Source organism: Coregonus clupeaformis, chromosome 19 (assembly GCF_020615455.1).
Source record: "Coregonus clupeaformis isolate EN_2021a chromosome 19, ASM2061545v1, whole genome shotgun sequence".
Taxonomy (NCBI): domain Eukaryota; kingdom Metazoa; phylum Chordata; class Actinopteri; order Salmoniformes; family Salmonidae; genus Coregonus; species Coregonus clupeaformis.
In genome coordinates this window covers 32435158-32447440 of record NC_059210.1, presented here as the reverse complement: position 1 = coordinate 32447440, position 12283 = coordinate 32435158, and the positions used below count along the sequence as shown (strand labels likewise).

Sequence of the window (12283 nt, the reverse complement as noted above, 5' to 3'; positions counted from 1 at the left end):
ATCCCTTTCCCCTTAAGTTTAATAAACTTTCTGGTGTGACGCAATTGTGGTCCTCTGGTCGTCTGTCTGAACCGTGACACATTTAGCAGACACTCTTACATCACTCTGCCAAGACAGTACACAGTTACGGTCACTCACCCTTCTAGATAACTTGAAACAGTCTAACCAGATCTTGTGTCTGGAAGTAGCCTAGGCCAACTTCTTTAGCCAATTTGCTTCAGCCGGCTGGTGTGTAACTGTCGCAAAATTGGTTTGACTTTGGATAGCCTATCTGTGGGGCTAGTTAGGGACCGTCGATACATTTCACAATGTAAATGACACAATATTTTCATGTTGCACGCCTTTTAGTTCTCTTTAAATGTTTTCAATATTTGTATACGAATTTCTACAATTTATAGTTGGTTTGAGGTTTTTAAGTCATTGAAATTTGGAGCTATTGAAGTTTGTAAATATTGTCCCATGTACATTGTGTAATTTATTGATGGTCCCCAACTAGCCCCACGGGGATATCCAAAGTGAAACCAAATTGACCATGGTCAGTGTGCTGGGCATTATGGTCGGTCCCGTGCAGCTACACTCCGAATTGGTGATTACTTGGGTGCTGCCAGCTGTGGGCAGTATTGAGATAAACCCAACCCAAGGAAAACTGTTACGTACCCTTAATTTCGTGACAGATCATTTTTTCCTCATTGTCTCGCAAATCTCTGTTTTGGACGAGACTGGCTTTATGACCAAAATAATTATATTTACACTTTGTAGTCAATTTTGACACTAGAATAAATGTTATAAAATAACTAACTTTTTCTCTGCGCAGTCTGTCATGTTGTAGAGTCACTGGGAAAAGCTGTGCTTCTCTGGCTTCAGCTCTGAAGTCAAACCCCTCCCACCTGAGAGAGTGGGATCTGAGTGAGAGTAATCCAGGAGACTCCGGCGTGAGCCTGCTCTCTGCTGCACTCGGGTCCCCAAGGGACCACTCCTAACACTACACAGCTGATTCAAATAATCCAAGCTTGATGATGAGTATTTTTTGAATCAGCTGTGTAGTGCTAGGGCAAAAACTCAAAAAACATGCACCGAGTTTGGGAAACCCTGCACTATAGGATCCACTCTGTAAACTGGAGACACTGAGGTGAGCATTGGCCCCATTACAGCTCAATGATACGCAACACATAAAATTGTAGATATTTTGACAATAAGGAACCTCTTGAGACGTGATATAATGGCATTCCTCAGAAAGTGACACACATAGCAGACACAAAGAGCTTTCCTCCTTCTCCCCGCAATATATCACGTTGTAGTGTCACAGAGGAAGGCTGTGCTTCTCTGGCTTCAGCTCTGAGGTCAAACCCCTCAAACCTGAGAGAGCTGGACCTGAGCTGCAATTATCCAGGTGACTCAGGAGTGAAACTGCTCTCTGCTGTACTGGAGGATCCACACAAACTGAAGACACTGAGCTGAGTGTTGGGGCCATAATAGCACAACTGTGAATAACTATAGAAAATCATAGGTGATCGTGTGTGCCTTGCCGTCATTGTGTAGCGTAATGTTGAAATGTATCTTTTTTTTGTCAAGGCTGAATATCTGTAAACTTACTGAGAACTGCTGTCAAGCTCTGGCTTCAGCTCTCAGCTCAAACTCCTCTAGTCTGAGAGAGCTTGACCGGAGTACAAATAAGCTGCAGGATTCAGGAGTGAAGCTGCTCTGTTCTGGACTGGGGAATCCTCACTGTAAACTGGGGATGCTAAAGTAAGGTCTCCTGTCTGAGAGTTACAGTACATATGCCTTGGTTCTTTATACAGCAGCTATACACAATAGTCCACAAACCTCACTTTTTTGTATCTTATGGTGGACACCTCAAGTAGAAACCTATATGATAATCTTAAAAAAAGAAAATGTAAACTTGCAAAGAAGAAAATGTTATCTTCTCTGTGTGTCCTGAACTGAAGAATTAAAGGATACTTTTATTTTAGGCTGTCGGAGTGTGGATTCACAGACAAAGGCTGTGCTTCTCTGGCTTCAGCTCTGAGGTCAAACCCCTCACACCTGAGAGAACTGAATATGAGCTGGAACTACCCAGGTGACTCAGGAGTGAAGCTGCTCCCTGCTTTACTGGAAGATCCATGCTGCAAACTGAAGACACTGAGGTGAGCGCTTTGAGTTCTCACCTGGCCACTGTGAAGAGGGTCTGTCTGGGTGACATTCCCTCAGACCTTGGTTGGCATTATATTTCAGTCAGTGGGTCTGTATTGTTTTCCCACTGTTCCTCTGTTTACTCCATTAGATTAAGTCCATGGGCCAGAGATTGGTGACAGAACTGGAGGACGGAACGGCATCCCAGCCCAGCAGAGCGGATGTGTAGTTACTGTTATTGGGAAACTTGCTTTTCAGAGCTTCTTTCACTGTCCAAACACGAGAAAACAAAATAGCCAATATGTGGCAGATGTCCTGAATATCACATCCCTATTCTAATAGTGTGTACTTAGCCTGGGGGGCGGGGGGATATATATCAAAAGGTGACCCTCACATCTTTACCACACAGAATACACCACTAGGGCCTGTATTCATAAAGCGCCTCAATGAGTGCTGATCTAGGATCAGTTTTTCCTTTTAGGTAATAATGAATAAGATTACATGGACAGGAGGGGACCTGACCCTAGATCAGCACTCCTACTAGTACTCTGAGACACTATGAATACTGGCCCGGATCTTCCTTAGCTTCATCCATCTCCAAAAGTAATGAGGATTCAACAACACCACAATATAACAAACACCTAATGGTCATATGACCCATTGTATACTGTAAAATACACTGAGTGTACAAATCATTAGGAACACCTGCTCTTTCATGACATCGATAGACTGACCAGGTGATCGCTTATTGATGTCACTTGTTAAATCCACTTCAAATCAGTGTAGATGAAGGGGAAGAGACAAGTTAAAGAATGACTTTCAAAGGCTTGAGATTTAAGTGCCTTTGAACGGGGTATGGTAGCAGGTGCAAGGCACACTAGTTTGAGTGTGTCAAGAACTGCAAGGCTGCTGGGTTTTTCACACTCAACAGTTTCCCATGTGTATCAAGAATGGTCGGTCCACCACCCAAAGGACATCCAACCAACTTGACACAACCGTGGGAAACATTGTAGTCAACAGGGGCCAGCATCCCTGTGGAATGCTTTCGACACCTTGTAGAGACCACGTTGAGGGCAAAAGGGGGTGCAACTCAATATTAGGAAAGTGTTCAGATTTTATTTGTAAAACACTGTATATAATATGTTTAAAAAAAATACTTTATACTCATTATGTATTTTTTTATGGTCAAGCTTGTGCAATACAAATGTAATCTGTTTCAATGTGCACCTATCCTTTCAGTTTCTATCTCTTCCTATCCACATTCACTGAGCCCCTCAATCCATGTTTAAGTGATTACACAGACTCCTCAGCTTCCAAGAGCATGGCTTCCAATGTGTCAACTGTCAATGGAAGCAACCTTCAGCAAGGGCTGTTATACTAGTAGTTATTGTGATATAATATTTTTTTTAATGCACATTAAGTAGTAGAAGGGTTTTGCCTGTTAGTGCAGAAATTATTATTTTGGGTTAAGAAAACACTCCAGGCCACGTTTGAACGTCTAAAACTAGATAGAAAGTATGTATGGACCTACACATTTTCAAATAACTGCCCTTTTTCTGTCCCACAAATTGCTTTGACGAACAAATCGAAATCCCGATGTGCCCATCGAGCCAAATGTATTGCTAAACTGAAAATGCTAAATGGTCCAAGGTCAGTGTCTAGGGGCATCAGCTTCTGGGTGACTGGCATGACATATAAAGGCCAGCAGAGGGGATCAGAGTAACACAAAGGGGTTGCTTCACTTTCAATAACCAACAAGTAAAGTGATACAGAACATACAGTGACTTGCGAAAGTATTCACCCCCCTTGGCATTTTTCCTATTTTGTTGCCTTACAACCTGGAATTAAAATAGATTTTTTGGGGGTTTGTATCATTTGATTTACACAACATGCCTACCACTTTGAAGATGCAAAATATTTTTTTATGTGAAACAAAACAAGAAATAAGACAAAAAAACAGAAGACTTGAGCGTGCATAACTATTCACCCCCCCAAAGTCAATACTTTGTAGAGCCACCTTTTGCAGCTGCAAGTCTCTTGGCGTATGTCTCTATAAGCTTGGCACATCTAGCCACTGGGATTTTTGCTCATTCTTCAAGGCAAAACTGCTCCAGCTCCTTCAAGTTGGATGGGTTAGGGTCATTGTCCTGCTGGAAGGTGAACCTCCGTCCCAGTCTCAAATCTCTGGAAGACTGAAACAGATTTCCCTCAAGAATTTCCCTGTATTTAGCGCCATCCATCATTCAATTCTGACCAGTTTCCCAGTCCCTGCCGATGAAAAACATCCCCACAGCATGATGCTGCCACCACCATGCTTCACTGTGGGGATGGTGTTCTCGGGGTGATGAGAGGTGTTGGGTTTGCGCCAGACATAGCGTTTTCCTTGATGGCCAAAAAGCTCAATTTTAGTCGTCATCTGACCAGAGTACCTTCTTCCATATGTTTGGGGAGTCTCCCACATGCCTTTTGGCGAACACCAAACGTGTTTGCTTATTTTTTTCATTAAGCAATGGCTTTTTTCTGGCCAGTCTTCCGTAAAGCCCAGCTCTGTGGAGTGTACGGCTTAAAGTGGTCCTATGGATTGATACTCCAAATCTCCGCTGTGGAGCTTTGCAGCTCCTTCAGGGTTATCTTTGGTCTCTTTGTTGCCTCTCTGACTAATGCCCTCCTTGCCTGGTCCGTGAGTTTTGGTGGGTGGACCTCTCTTGGCAGGTTTGTTGTGGTGCCATATTCTTTCAAAAAAATTTTTATAATGGATTTAATGGTGCTCTGTGGGATGTTAAAAGTTTCTGATATTGTTTTATAACCCAACCCTGATCTGTACTTCTCCACAACTTTGTCCCTGACCTGTTTGGAGAGCTCCTCGGTCTTCATGGTGCCGCTTGCTTGGTGGTGCCCCTTGCTTAGTGGTGTTGCAGACTCTGGGCCTTTCAGAACAGGTGTATACATACTGAGATCATGTGACAGATCATGCAACACTTAGATTGCACACAGGTGGACTTTATTTAATTAATTATGTGACTTCTGAAGGTAATTGGTTGTACCAGATCTTATTTAGGGACTTCATATCAAAGGGGATGAATACATATGAACGCACCACTTTTCCGTTATTTTTTTAAAAACTTTTTTGAAATACGTAATTTTTTTCATTTCACTTCACCAATTTGGACTATTTTGTGTATGTCCATTACATGAAATCCAAATAAAAATCTATTTAAATTACAGGTTGTAATGCAACAAAATAGAAAAAACGCCAAGGGGGATGAATACTTCTGCAAGGCACTGTAACAGTAATGTCTCCTAGGTCTTTACTATTTTCTGGCTCTTTTTATAAGCCATTAGCAGAGTATCAGTTTATTTTAATTAGAGAGATGGTGTTTTCTACAGATACAGTTCTGCATCAAACTGTGTTAGCGATGTGGTAGAAATTGTTTACTTGGGCTGTGGTGCACTAAGAAGAAAAAGGTTCTTTCAGGGCTGCTGGGAGATTTCACTGTTACGCAAGTTGCAAGTGCTTCCATGGAGCAATGGCATGCATTATTCACACCACATTTAAATAAAAGACAATAGGGACATTTGTGCCGAGAGTTTGTGTGTGCATGCACACGTGTGTTTGTGAAGCTATTAAATTCTCAGAAATGCTTTGCCACCCGAGCATCTAAGTAAATACTGCCAAAGGTTTTGTTGATGTGAAGTTGTGGAGGTGGGCTAAGGCCTCCAGACTCTCCTGACATCACTAGCTCCTATACCAAGCTGAGAGCGAGAATGTTGATAGTAGAGAAGATCAAGGATGGAACAATAAAGAGTGTCTCTCTCTCAACAAACAGTGGCTGGATTAGTTCTGGATTACTTTAGCAGGAAACAAGCTTCCTGGGAAATGATGATACAATGCAACTTTATCCAAACCAGTGCACATGATCACTATTCAATCTACAGTGAGGGAAAAAAGTATTTGATCCCCTGCTGATTTTGTATGTTTGCCTACTGACAAAGAAATGATCAGTATATACTTTTAATGGTAGGTTTATTTGAACAGTGAGAGACAGAATAACAACAAAAAAATCCAGAAAAACGCATGTCAAAAATGTTATAAATTGATTTGCATTTTAATGAGGGAAATAAGTATTTAACCCCCTCTCAATCAGAAAGATTTCTGGCTCCCAGGTGTCTTTTATACAGGTAATGAGCAGAGATTAGGAGCACACTCTTAAAGGGAGTGCTCCTAATCTCAGTTTGTTACCTGTATAAAAGACACCTATCCACAGAAGCAATCAATCAGATTCCAAACTCTCCACCATGGCCAAGACCAAAGAGCTCTCCAAGGATGTCAGGGACAAGATTGTAGACCTACACAAGGCTGGAATGGGCTACAAGACCATCGCCAAGCAGCTTGGTGAGAAGGTGACAACAGTTGGTGCGATTATTTGCAAATGGAAGGAACACAAAAGAACTGTCAATCTCCCTCGGCCTGGGGCTCCATGCAAGATCTCACCTTGTGGAGTTGCAATGATCATGAGAACGGTGAGGAATCAGCCCAGAACTACACGGGAGGATCTTGTCAATGATCTCAAGGCAGCTGGGACCATAGTCACCAAGAAAACAATTGGTAACACACTACGCTGTGAAGTACTGAAATCCTGCAGCGCCCGCAAGGTCCCCCTGCTCAAGAAAGCACATATACAGGGCCGTCTGAAGTTTGCCAATGAACATCTGAATGATTCAGAGGAGAACTGGGTGAAAGTGTTGTGGTCAGATGAGACCAAAATCGAGCTCTTTGGCATCAACTCAACTCGTCGTGTTTGGAGGAGGAGGAATGCTGCCTATGACCCCAAGAACAACATCCCCACCGTCAAACATGGAGGTGGAAACATTATGCTTTGGGGGTGTTTTTCTGCTAAGGGGACAGGACAACTTCATCAAAGGGACGATGGACGGGGGCATGTACCGTCAAATCTTGGGTGAGAACCTACTTCCCTCAGCCAGGGCATTGAAAATGGGTCGTGGATGGGTATTCCAGCATGACAATGACCCAAAACACATGGCCAAGGCAACAAAGGAGTGGCTCAAGAAGAAGCACATTAAGGTCCTGGAGTGGCCTAGCCAGTCTCCAGACCTTAATCCCATAGAAAATCTGTGGAGGGAGCTGAAGGTTCGAGTTGCCAAACGTCAGCCTCGAAACCTTAATGACATGCAGAAGATCTGCAAAGAGGAGTGGAACAAAATCCCTCCTGAGATGTGTGCAAACCTGGTGGCCAACTACAAGAAACGTCTGACCTCTGATTGCCAACAAGGGTTTTGCCACCAAGTACTAAGTCATGTTTTGCAGAGGGGTCAAATACTTATTTCCCTCATTAAAATGCAAATCAATTCATAACATTTTTGACATGCGTTTTTCTGGATTTTTTTGTTGTTATTCTGTCGCTCACTGTTCAAATAAACCTACCATTAAAATGATAGACTGATCATGTCTTTGTCAGTGGGCAAACGTACAAAATCAGCAGGGGATCAAATACTTTCTTCCCTCACTGTAGATTGAATAGTGATCATGTGCACTGGTTTGGATAAAGTTGCATTGTATCATCATTTCCCAACTGATTTGATTGGCCATCATCATTAGTGCCGCATTGATAAATACTTGCCTGACAAATGTACAGTAATTATACTTCAAGTGACAGCCCTCTGGCCCAACCAATCAACCGTCTCTGTTTCTAACAAAGGACTGCATGCCAACTGCCCCAGCTAATCAATAAACACGTTCCAGACATGTAAAAGACACAATGAATGACTAATTAGCAGGTAAAAGAGCAACATGGAAAAGTAATATACTTCCAGCACAAGAGCACACTCAATCTACTGTGAGCGGTCCTTTTGTTGAAGCCCACAAATGGACTTGGCTTTAATTTGTCTTGGATGTGTGATGTATTGATGTGGAGGCACAAGCTCACTATCCAAGTGCTGCTTTTAGTCTAATTAAAAGGCCTCTCTCTTTTTACTCAAACACACACACACACACACACACACACACATTTTCCCTTTTTTTCTGTAATGTAACACCCTGTAATGGAATCCAGGGAGCAGCCAGACAATACGCACCTGACTTTTGTTACAAAGGAGTTGGAAAGACAGCACAAACAGATCTGGGACTCAGGCTACCTCATCACATGTGTATTGTATAATAAATATTGTATTTTATACACTGTAAAAATAAATACTGTACATACAGCGCATTCGGAAAGTATTGATACCCCTAGACTTTTTCCACTTTTACGTTACAGCCTTATTTTAAAAAATTGATTAAATTGTTCCCCCCCTTATTTCTACACACAACACCCCATAATGACAAAACAAAAAAAATGTTTTAGTCATTTTTGCACATTTATAAAAAATAGATATAAAAACTGAAATATCACATTTACTTAAGTATTCAGACCCTTTACGCAGTACTTTGTTGAAGCACCTTTGGCAGTGATTACAGCCTCCAGTCTTCTTGGGTATGATGCTACAAGATTGGCACACGTGTATTTGGGGAGTTTCTCCCATTCTTCTCTGCAGATCCTCTCAAGCACTGTCAGGTTGGATGGGAAATGTCGCTGCATTGCTATTTTCAGGTCTCTCCAGAGATGTTAGATCGGGTTCTGCATTGTCTTGGCTGTGTGCTTAGGGTCGTTGTCCTGTTGGAAGGTGAACCGTCGCCCCAGTCTGAGGTCCTGAGTGCTCTGGAGCAGGTTTTCATCAAGGATCTCTCCGTACATTGCTCCGTTCATCTTTCCCTCAATCCTGACTAGCCTCCCAGTCCCTGAAAAACATCCCCACAGCTTGATGCTGCCACCACCATGCTTCACCATTGGGATGGTGCCAGGTTTCCTCCAGACGTGACGCTTGGCATTCAGGCCAAAGAGTTCAATCTTGGTTTCATCAGACCAGACAATCTTGTTTCTCATGTTCTGAGAGTCCTTTAGATGCCTTTTGGCAAACTCCAAGCGGGCTGTCATGTGCCTTCTACTAGGAGTGGCTTGCGTCTGGCCACTCTACCATAACGGCCTGATTGGTGGAGTGCTGCAGAGATAGTTGTCCTTCTGGAAGGTTCTCCCATCTCCACAGAGGAACTCTGGAGCGCCGTCAGAGTGACCATCGGGTTCTTGGTCACCTCCCTGACCAAGGCCCTTCTCCCCCCGTTTGCAGAGTCTTGGTGGTTCTAAACTTTTTCCATTTAAGAATGATGGAGGCCACTGTGTTCTTCAGGACCTTCAATGCTGCAGACATTTTTTGGTACCCTTCCCCAGATCTGTGCCAATACAATCCTGTCTCGGAGCTCTATGGACAATTCCTCCGACCTCATGGCTTGGTTTTTGCTCTGACATGCACTGTCAACTGTGGGACCTTATATAGACAGGTGTGTCGAATCAATTGAATTTACCACAGGTGGACTCCAATGAAGTTGTATGGGCCTCCTGTAGCTCAGTTGGTAGAGCATGGCGCTTGCAACGCCAGGGTTGTGGGTTCGATTCCCACGGGGGGGCCAGTATGAAAATAAAATGTATGCAATCACTAACTGTAAGTCGCTCTGGATAAGAGTGTCTGCTAAATGACTAAAATGTAAATGTAGGAACATCAAGGACGATCAGTGGAAACAGGATGTAAATAAGGTATCTTTTTTATTTGTAATAAATTTGCTAACATTTCTAAAAACCTGTTTTCGCTTTGTCATAATGGGGTATTGTGTATAGATTGAAGATTTTTTATGTTTTTTATCCATTTTAGAATAAGGCTGTAACGTAACAAAATGTGGAAAAAGTCTAGGGGTCTGAATACTTTCCGAATGCACTGTACATACTGTATTCCCCCGTTTTATCCTAAGGATATCTAAAGAGATCTCATCCCTAAAGTCGTACTACATTATTGTCAGGGACATACAGTATACAAATGTGTCTCTTCAGTGAGGGGGGTAAACAAACCTGTTAGTCGCTCTCTCGTTTCCTGATCCTGTTCCTAGTGTTAGGTGTCACGTGTGTTTACCCTCAAATAAATATTTGCCTTTACAATGTTGTCTTTCAGCACTTGATCTCTCCTAGTACGAGAGATCCTCCCAGAGGCAACACTACTACTGCTGCTCTACCTCAGAACAGCAGGGACTCGCCTTGAAATACTACAGAATTTCAGCAGTATCGGAATGGAACCCGGATAATATGCAACTGACATTGCATTCACCTCAGAGTTGTTTGTTTTTCCAAAGAACTCGATGCAGATAAGGGGTCAAACTAAAGACCTGAGGGAACAACTCCACAAACTAATGAGACGTTATTATTCACAATTGATAAAAACGTGTCCTGCAAGCACCCACAGGCCAAACTGAACGATCTACATTTATGGTGCGCTTCAACTGCATGTTCATTTCCCAGGCAGAAAATTGCTGCGTGTTGCATCAAACTAGGCCCAGTGGTGAAAAAAGTACCCAATTGTCATACTTGAGTAAAAGTAAAGATACCTTAATAGAAAATGACTCAAGTAAAAGTCACCCAGTAAAATATAAAAGTATTTAGTTTGAAATACCTAAGTATCAAAAGTACATGTAATTGCTAAAATATACTTAAGTATCAAAAGTAAAAGTATAAATTATTTCAAATTCCTTATATTAAGCAAACCAGATGGCATAATTCGTTTTTTTATTTACAGACACAATTTACAAATGAAGCATGTGTGTTTAGTGAGTCTACCAGATCAGAGGCAGTAGACATGACCAGGGATGCACTCTTGATAAGTGTGTGAATTGGACCATTTTCCTGTCTGCTAAGCATTCAAAATGTAACGAGTACTTTTGGGTGTCAGGGAAAATGTATGGAGCAAAAAGTACATAATTTTCTTTAGGAATGTAGTGAAGTAAAAGAAGCCATAAATATACTAACCAAAAATATAAAAACACAACATGCGACAATTTCTAAGATTCTACTAAGTTACAGTTCATAAAATAAAACAGGTCAGTGGAAATAAATTCATTAGGCCCTAATCTACGGATTTCACAACTGGGAATACAGATATGCATCTGTTGGTCACAGATACCTTTAAAAAAAGGTAGGGGCGTGGATCAGAAAACCAGTCAGTATCTGGTGTGAACACCATTTGCCTCATGCAGCCCGACATCTCCTTTGCATTGAGATGATCAGGCTGTTGCTTGTGGCCTGTGGAATGTTGTCCCACTCCTTTTCAATGGCTGTGCGAAGTTGCTGGATATTGGCGGGAACTGGAACGTGCGGTCGTACACGTCGATCCAGAGCATCCTAAACATGCTCAATGGGTGACATGTCTGGTGAGTATGCAGGAAGAACTGGGACATTTTCAGCTTCCAGGAATTATGTACAGATCCTTGCGACATGGGGCCGTGCATTACCATGCTGAAATATACAGTGATGGCGGTGGATAAATGGCACCACAATGGGCCTCAGGATCTCGTCATGATATCTCTGTGCATTCAAATTGCCATCGATAAAGTCCGTAGCTTATGCCTGCCCATACCATAACCCCACCATGGAGCACTCTGTTCACAATGTTGACATCAGAAAACCGCTTGCCCACATGACGCCATACACGTGGTCTGCGGTTGTGAGGCCGGTTGGACGTACTGTCAAATTCTCTAAAACAACGTTGGAGGCGGCTTCTGGTAGAGAGGTTCACATTCAATTCTATGGGTACAGCTCTGGTGGACATTCCTGCAGTCAGCATGCCAATTGCACGCTCCCTCAAAACTTGAGACATCTGTGGCATTGTGTGTTGTGACAAAACTGCAAATTTGAGTGGCCTTGTTTGTCCCCATCACAAGGTGTACCTGTGCAATGATCATGCAGTTTAATCAGCTTCTTGATATGCCACACCTGTCAGGTGTTATCTTGGCAAAAGATAAATGCTCACTAACAGGGATGTAAACAATTTTTGAGAGAAATAAGATTGTTGTGCTTATGGGAAATGTCTGGGATCTTTTATTTCAGCTCATGGATCATGGGACCAACACTTTACATGTTGCGTTTATATTTTTGTTCAGTGTAGTAAAGTAAATTACAGATACCCCAGAAAAATACTTAAGTAGTACTTTCTGGAGGACCGAGTTTTGAAAATCGGTCCTCCCCTACCTCTACAGAAGCACAGTTCCCGCTCAGCCCAG

General features: G+C 42.5%; 1 long non-coding RNA gene across 2 annotated transcripts; it reads left to right on the top strand.

The window, feature by feature from the left end:
- Nucleotides 1–428: 428 nt before the first annotated feature.
- On the top strand, nt 429–3037 carry LOC121532076. Of its 2 annotated transcripts, XR_006661996.1 has the most exons (4): nt 429–1129; nt 1299–1746; nt 1971–2144; nt 2282–3037. It is a non-coding gene; the product is annotated as an uncharacterized LOC121532076 (long non-coding RNA). The 2 variants fall into 2 exon arrangements; XR_006661995.1 differs by having other exon boundaries at nt 429–1746.
- The last annotated feature ends 9246 nt before the right edge of the window (nt 3038–12283 follow it).